Source organism: Callospermophilus lateralis, chromosome 8, assembly GCF_048772815.1.
Source record: "Callospermophilus lateralis isolate mCalLat2 chromosome 8, mCalLat2.hap1, whole genome shotgun sequence".
Lineage (NCBI taxonomy): Eukaryota > Metazoa > Chordata > Mammalia > Rodentia > Sciuridae > Callospermophilus > Callospermophilus lateralis.
This window is the reverse complement of record NC_135312.1, coordinates 112,224,403-112,233,002: the sequence shown is the minus strand read 5'-3', so window position 1 is coordinate 112,233,002 and position 8,600 is coordinate 112,224,403. Positions and strand designations below refer to the sequence as shown.

General features: G+C 41.2%; 1 long non-coding RNA gene across 1 annotated transcript; it reads right to left on the bottom strand.

The window, feature by feature from the left end:
* Positions 1–231: 231 nt before the first annotated feature.
* LOC143409366 (uncharacterized) lies at positions 232–7,015 on the bottom strand. The gene is made up of 3 exons (XR_013155571.1): positions 6,806–7,015; positions 2,122–2,406; positions 232–586 (listed from the first exon to the last, which is right to left on the bottom strand). It is a non-coding gene; the product is annotated as an uncharacterized LOC143409366 (long non-coding RNA).
* Positions 7,016–8,600: the final 1,585 nt, after the last annotated feature.

The window sequence follows — 8,600 nt, the reverse complement described above, 5'->3', positions numbered from 1 at the left end:
AGCCCAACTTTTCATTTCTCTGGTTGTATATGCTGAAACGTCACACCATATGTTCTACCACGCGGCCAGCGCAATGGTTTCATTAATGAGGTTCTTGGCATAAAAGTTAGCTAGCGAGATCGAAATAAACACACAGACTCAGTTACCTTTTTCTATGACCAGGTCCGAGACGGCTCCCCTCTCTGGTTCCCTCCTCTAACCGCCCGGCAGGGCAGCAAGGATTGCTCAGGGCTAGCAGGAGAGAGAGAGAGAGAGCACGCCAGGGAGTAGCCTTTTATTGGGGAGCAAGAAATTCAGGGGATAATTCCATCCAATGAAGGTTGAAGGGGGAGCCGCACTCCAAGGTCAGGGTCAGTGATTGGGCCTCCGGGGTCAGTGGTCAGTTACACCCCCACACGGACAGGTTCTCTCAGCAGGAGAGGGCCGGGAAAGCTCCGACACAGCCAGAGCGCCTCAGACCCTAACCGGGAGTCACCCAGTCACGTGTGAGAATGGCTTCCGACATATTCCCCCTTTCTTTTCGCAAAAATGAGGCGGCGGTTCACTCTCTGGAGTTTCTGCATTCTTGTTCTGAAGACTCGCCATCCTACAATTACAACGCAATAAAGAATTAGCAGCAAAGAGAATAATCCAATAATGTACCAGGCCGAGTGTTTGAGAATATTTCCAGGGTTGAATCCATTTAACTCCTTCAATATTTGGTTAGCCAAAGAAGAAGGATCTGAAAAATCAGCTCTATTATTTTGAATGTCTTGGATATGGTGATGAAGTTCCAGAATATCCAAGCTATTATTACTATTTTGCCAAATACCTAACAAATGGTTTTTAACCTTCTCCCAATCCCAGAGAGAAGCATTGTACTTGGCAGCTGTAACACACACATACTTATAATTAGCATGGCATTTAAGCCTTTCTTTAAATTTTAAGGCTGAAAGTTCATTACCTATGTCAATAACAGTTGCCTCTAAGGCGTTTAATTTAGTTTCAATCTTTTCATCAATATTTACTTGATTACGCAGAGCCTTGGAAGTATTTTGAGCTAAATTATTAAGAAATTTTGCATGCTGAATATTCTGAGACAATGTCAGAGACGCAGAGACAGTTGATGCAATAAAAGAGACTAGCGCCAAAACACCAACAATTATAACTCCAATAGCACGTTTAGGTCTTGCCAGCTGGGCATGAATTTGCTGTAAGACTTGTAAACCAGCATCAGCATACCATGGCTCTGAAATATTAGCAGGTAATAAAACGAAAGAGGGCTGATGAAGTATCAGCACTCCTTTTCCTCCATTATACCTAGTAATACAATTGGTTAGGTTACATTTATTACAAGTAACAATATATCTGTCATCTATCCATTTAACTTTTACATTTCCAATAATTAAAACATAAGGAGATTGGACACAAGCTCGTAAGCCATAGCAAGATCCCTCTTTACAGTTCTTGCCAATAAATCTTGGTAAGGGTTTGTCTGTAAAATGTAAGAATTCTGAGGCAGCAATTAAACGCCAAATATCCTTTTGAACACCACCTTTACTATAAGTCAAAATATTACTAACAAATCCTGCAGGTGTCATAGCAGAATTTCTTCGTAATTGTCTCATCAATTTTTGGAGACCAGTCTAAAATATACCCACTATCTTTAGACACCTTATGTTGTACAGGAAAGGGATTTATACAATCCATCCATTTAGGAAAGGTGCCAATCTCAATTGTAGAACTATTTGGACAGTGGTGTATCCGTGGAGGTTTGGCAGAAATGACTGGCTTATTATGGGAAAGTCCCATCTTAATTACTGATCTAGTATTAGGCTTTAGATCTCCATAAATAGAATTATTTGTCAGTCTAGGTCTACCAATCGCTGTCTTTTCTTCGAATGATACTTTCAGACAGCCAGCATGTTTATCGTGGGACCAACACAAGGGTAATTGGGCACTATAGCCAGAATAATTAAATCTAGTCACATGATTGGGAGTAATATGAGTATCTGTAAATCCTCCCATCATGAATGAGTCATTAGTAAATACTGGAATAGATTTTCCAGTCCACACAGCTGGGTGTACCAGGGGTGGATCTGGGAAATATGTCCAGTAAGTGTCTACTTGATCCCCCTTTACCTGACAGCCCAGTAGGGCAATTACTGTTGCTACCATCATCATTGGGGTCCTGTTTTCTCCTAGGTCTCGAAGTATTCGGGAAGCCTGGGTTGTTAGCTTCTTCACGTCTTTCCATGAAATCAGCTTTTTGGCTGGGTCAGTCTGGTCTTTCTTCATCCTTTTCCGATATCTCCTCCTTCTGGATGGGGGCTCCTCTGGGTCGATCCTCAGTCGCTTCAATCTGGGTTCTATCTCTTCCATGTCTGATAGCACGTTCAGGCACCCAAATAGGACGAGAAGAATTTTCTGGGAAAATACAAGCATGCCCTCTGCCCCATATAAGCACCAGGTCTGGGCCCTTCCACTGACCGGTCTGTAAATCTTTCCACAAAACTCTGCCTAAAGGGCCTGTTACTGAGGGAGACATTTGTCTCTCAGCAGCAGTGTGACCTTCTGCGTCACAGTTTAAAAAATTTAAAACAAACAAGGCATGATTAAGGCTATTTTGGGGAGTCATAAGCTTATCCCCCCTTTTTAATTTTTGTAATTGAAGTTTAATAGATAAATGAGCTCGTTCTACAATGGCTTGACCTTGGGGGTTATAAGGAATTCCTGTTTTATGATTAATTTTAAACTCTTGACAAAATTGTTGAAAAGAAGAGCTCACATAAGCTGGAGCATTATCTGTTTTAATCTGCATAGGGCATCCTAAAACAGAAAAAGCTGCTAGGCAATGAGAAATTACATTTTGAGAATTTTCCTTAGTACGTGCTGTGGCAAAAATAAATCTAGAATAAGTGTCCACTATGACATGCACATAACACTGCTTACCAAATTGAGGAATATGAGTTACGTCCATTTGCCAGATTTGATTTGGTTTTAATCCACGGGGATTTACCCCTGATGGCAGAGATGGAGTGTGAATAACACACTTAGGGCATTGGCTTACAATCTGACGAGCTTGTTCTCTAGTAATATTAAATTTTTTACGTAAGCTAAAAGCATTTTGATGATGTAAGGAATGGGAAGCTAGTGCACAGTCATATGAAGACATCTGTTGACAAAAAGCTACGAGTTTGTCAATTTTGTTATTACCTGAAGTTAAAGGTCCTGGAAGATTAGTATGAGCTCGTATATGTCCTATGAAACATGGATATTTCCGCATTAGCACTGCCTTTTGTAAATTATGAAATAATTTAAATAACTCTTGTGATGAAGTATACCCAATAACTGAAGTTTCAATATTTTTAGTAACTCCGACTGCATATAAGCTGTCAGAATAAATATTAATAGGCTCATTTGCAAAGTAAGTTAAGGCACAAATCAGAGCTTGAAGCTCTGCTCTTTGGGCAGAAGTATAAGAAGTTTGTATTACCTCTGTGTGAACACGACTATAAAATCCTGCTTTACCTGAACTTGATCCATCAGTGAACACTGATAAGGCTTCATCTATAGGATGGGCACGTACAATCTTTGGAAAAATAAGTGACGTTAATGATGCAAATTGTATAATTTTATCACGAGGATAGTGACTATCTATCTGGCCAGGAAAATCAGCAAAAGCTATTTGCCATGGGCTAGAAGTTTGAAAAAGCCAATTAATCTGTTGAACAGAAAATGGAATAATTATGATATCAGGTTCAGATCCAATTAATTGTAAAATCCTAGTTCTACCCTTAATTACTAATTGAGCTATAGAATCATGAAAAGGAATTAATGTTTTTTGAGGGGAGTGGGATAAATAAATCCACTCAATAACTCCTAATTTTTGCCATATGGCTCCTGTTGGTGTATGTTCAGTTGGAAATATTAATAAATACACCATTTCCTTAGGATCAACTCTAGTAAGCTGTGCATTTTTAATTGCATTTTCAACTTTCCTTAAAGCTGTTTTAGCCTCTAAAGTTAGCTGACGTGGAGAGGTTGGAGAGGGATTTCCTTGTAATATCTGAAATAAAGGACTTAACTCAGAAGTAGTTAGTTTTAAGGATGGCCTCAGCCAATTAATATCTCCTAATAGCTTTTGAAAATCATTAAGGGTATGTAACTCCTTAATTCTTATCTGAAGATTTTGAGGACGGATTGTACGTCCTTGAATTATCTGACCTAGATATTGAAAAGGAGACACTTTTTGAATTTTTTGAGGAGCTATGCATAAACCCATTGCTGTAAGCGAAGTCTCTAACTGAGTAAAAATTTCTGAAAGTACCTCGGGATTAGCATGAGCCAATAATATATCATCCATAAAATGAATAATATATGCATCAGGAAAGCTACTTCTTATGGGATCTATCGCCTGGTCTACGTATTTTTGGCACAGAGTAGGACTATTACGCATTCCCTGTGGGAGTACTTTCCAGCAATATCTTTTAACAGGTTCCTTAAAATTAATTGTTGGGACAGTGAAAGCAAATCTCTCACAATCTCCAGGATGTAACCTTATAGAGAAAAAACAGTCTTTTAAATCTATTACCATCAAGCTATAATCTAAAGGAATGGCTGTGGGAGAGGGAAGTCCTGGCTGTAAGGATCCCATAGGCTGAATTGCATGATTTATTGCCCTTAAATCCTGCAGCAATCTCCAATTTCCTGACTTTTTCTTAATAACAAAAATAGGTGTGTTCCAAGGACTAAGCGTTGGTTCTATATGACCAGCCTGAAGTTGTTCCTCTACTAACCTATGAATTATTTTAAGCTTTTCCCCTGAGATGGGCCACTGAGAAATCCATATAGGCTCCTCTGTGAGCCAAGTGATTTTTTCAGCTGTCTTAGGGATCGGGGAAGTACTCAGGGCCCCTAATAAAAATTTTGGCTTGGAGCATTTACTAATCTTTGTCGTGGAGACTGGTTTGTAAACAGATACTCTTCCTGAAGGGTCTCCCTATCATCTTCAGGAAAATATCTCTGACTAACTTCCTCAACTGATCTCATAGAGTTAGGAGTAACTAATAATAATCCCATTTTGGTTAAAATATCTCTTCCCCATAGATTAGCTGGTAAAGTCTCTAACACATAAGGCTTGAATACTCCACTGTTTCCATCGGAATCTTTCCAATGGAGATAGTTGGCACTTTGAGCGGGCTGTGAAATCTGCCCTATGCCCTCTAGGTTAGCTGGCGCTACGTGTAAAGGCCAGTTTCTTGGCCAAAATCTACTGGAAAGAATAGAGATATCAGCCCCTGTGTCAATTATTCCGAGGAATTTTTTATTATTAATTTTAAGTTCTAATAAAGGACGCTCTTGTCGTACTAACTGTGACCAGTATACTCTGATGCAGGTGTTTCCCTGCATCACAGGGCAATAAAATTAATTGGGCAAATGTATCTCTTGGAGTGAGCCTTAGGGCATAATTGGATCTTACAGTAACCTTTAATTGTCCTTTAAAATCTGAATCTATCACACCAGGTACTACCTCAATGGCTCCCTTTAAATTATTACGTCCCAAAATTAAACCTATAGTATTATCAGGAAGCGGCCCGAAAATCCCAGTAGGGATTTGTTCTGGCCCTGATTCAGGACTCAATTCAATTGTCCTTGAAGGCCCTAAGAAAACTGTCTGCGATCTACGTTCTGGTAAAAATCCCTCCGGAAAAAATCGCGGGCTGTCCTGGTCGGCGCCAGTGACGTCACACTGTGCGACCTCTCCTCGAATTCCCCGTATTGTTGCTCGGCCCGGGGAGGGGCCGACCGGAAGTTTTTTGTCCTCCCGCTAGGAGGAAATGATGGCGAGAAGGCGGGCTGATCCGCGCCATCTGGATCCGCCATGTGGGATCGAGTCCTGCAATATCTATTATCGCCAGTAGATGGAGTCCTGAACTTGCGCATGCGACACTCCCGCGCAAAATGATTGTTTTTCCCACAAACGTAACATTTTCCGCGGGGTTTTCGCCCTAAATCCTGTGGCTTTAAGGTTTCTTTTAGGGCTGCGGCTAAAGCTACAGTCTGTAAATGTGTAGAGTCCACATCAGAACACAAGCGAATGAACTCAGAAACTGTGCCTTTCTTACGGTGCGGTCGGAGAATATCTTGACAGTACTTATTTGCGTTTTCAAATGCTAGTTGTCTGACTATGAATTCACTGGCTCCTGGATCTCCGATCGACCTGTTTGCAGCCTGGTACAATCGGGCTACAAAATCTGAATAATGTTCATTGGCACCTTGCCTGATTTTGGTAAGAACTAAATTGGATTGGTCCTTAGAGACTATTTGTCTCCAGGCACGCTTTGCACAATCAGTTATTTGATTGTATATTACAAAGTCATAATTTAACTGCCTTTCTAAGTCAGCAAATTCACCTGTCCCTAAAAACATTTCGACTGGTGTTTCTATATTACGTTTCCTATTCAGTTCTGCCTGTTCAGTACAAAAATCAGTCCAATAAGTTCTCCAGAGCAAGAAATCTCCCCCGCTCAGACAGGATCTGGCTACAGAAATCCAGTCGCTAGGAGGAAGGGGCTGGGAGCAAATATTATCTATCAGACTCTGTACGAAAGGCGAATTTGGACCGTACGTCTCACATGCACTTTTTAGTTCCTTAATGGTTTTAAAAGGAATTACAGCATGAACTCTAACTCTCTGATCTTGCTCATTAACTTGCTCAAAAACGGGAAAAAGTTGAAAGCCACTAGTATCCTCCCCCAATTCCTGAGCCTTCTTAATACCTCGCTGGAATGGGGTAAGAAAAGTCATCGTTAATCCAGCGTACCTGTTAAACTTTGTTCTTTTAGCGGGTATGGGCCGAATTTGAGTAGCCTGGGCAGGCGGTGTTAAACGCAGCCTGTCGAAATTTCTCTGTAAATCCCGAATTTCAACATCTGATTCTTCTCCCTCTGACTCTGAGACAAGGTCGGATTCTGCGCTATCACCATTTTGAATTTGGGCTTCTAAGTCACGTGGCTGAGAGGAACTCTGAGCCCCTCTAGGAATCTCTTCCGGATTTTCCTCTCCAGGAAGATTGTTTACCTCCCTTGGAGGGCTCTCTAGGACCTTGGAGGTATCTCCTTTCTGATGTTGCTCTCCATAATCTCCCTGCCGAGTAACCTGATTTTGCAAGTTTAAATTTACATTTTTAACTTTGGGCCTGGCCCCTAGCGCCTTCGTTTAAAGGAAAAGGAATTAACGTAGCCTCAGGCGGATTTTCCATTTGAATAGACTTGATGGCCCGTTGAATGCCTTTTAGCAGGTCTTCAGGGGGCCATGAATTCTGGCCCATATATTTAAAAAGACAAACTTCCAAAGCCGTCCAGGTTCTCTGAATATTATCTATGCCTCCAGGTAATTCATTTGAAAGACAGACCTTTTGTAACTTTCTTCCTAATTTCTCCCAAGTAAGTAAATTTGGAGACTCTTGTTCACAAAACCAAGGACAATATTTACCTACAATCTCTAAGAATTGTATTAACTGAGCTTTCTTTATCTGTTTTCCTTTCTGATTAATTATACTGTCTAAAATAGTTACATTTCCTATAGGTAGAAGTTGAATTTTTTATTTTAATTAATTTAACGTCTCTTTCCTTCAATATCTTAAGGTACTTTTGTGACCCAAATTGTCACCACTTCCTTTTGTGACCCAAATTGTCACTATTTCCTTTATCTTTACTTTTTTCTTTATCTTTATAGCGCGCTCCCACTCAATCTAGCTAATCTAGAATGCCCCCCTCGTGGGCGCCAATTCTACCACGCGGCCAGCGCAATGGTTTCATTAATGAGGTTCTTGGCATAAAAGTTAGCTAGCGAGATCGAAATAAACACACAGACTCAGTTACCTTTTTCTATGACCAGGTCCGAGACGGCTCCCCTCTCTGGTTCCCTCCTCTAACCGCCCGGCAGGGCAGCAAGGATTGCTCAGGGCTAGCAGGAGAGAGAGAGAGAGAGCACGCCAGGGAGTAGCCTTTTATTGGGGAGCAAGAAATTCAGGGGATAATTCCATCCAATGAAGGTTGAAGGGGGAGCCGCACTCCAAGGTCAGGGTCAGTGATTGGGCCTCCGGGGTCAGTGGTCAGTTACACCCCCACACGGACAGGTTCTCTCAGCAGGAGAGGGCCGGGAAAGCTCCGACACAGCCAGAGCGCCTCAGACCCTAACCGGGAGTCACCCAGTCACGTGTGAGAATGGCTTCCGACAATATGTGAAGGGTAATGATGTCTATCTTGTTCTACCATCTTTCCTGCCCCCATACCCCCTCCCTCCTCTTTGCCCAATCACAGTTTCTCCATTTTTCCCATGCCTTTCCCCCCATTATGGATCAGCATCCACTTATCAGAGAGAACATTCAGCCTTTGGTTTTTTGGGATTGGCTTACTTCCCTTAGCATGATATTCTCCAACTCCATCTATTTACCTGCAAATGCCATAAATTTTATTCTCTTTTAATTCTGAGTAATATCAGGTCCTGACTTCCTTAACAAGACTCCTAAAGTGCAAGAAAAAAATCAAGAATCAATAAATGGGATGGATTCAAACTAAAAAGCTTCTATTCAGCAAAAGAAACAATCAATGTGG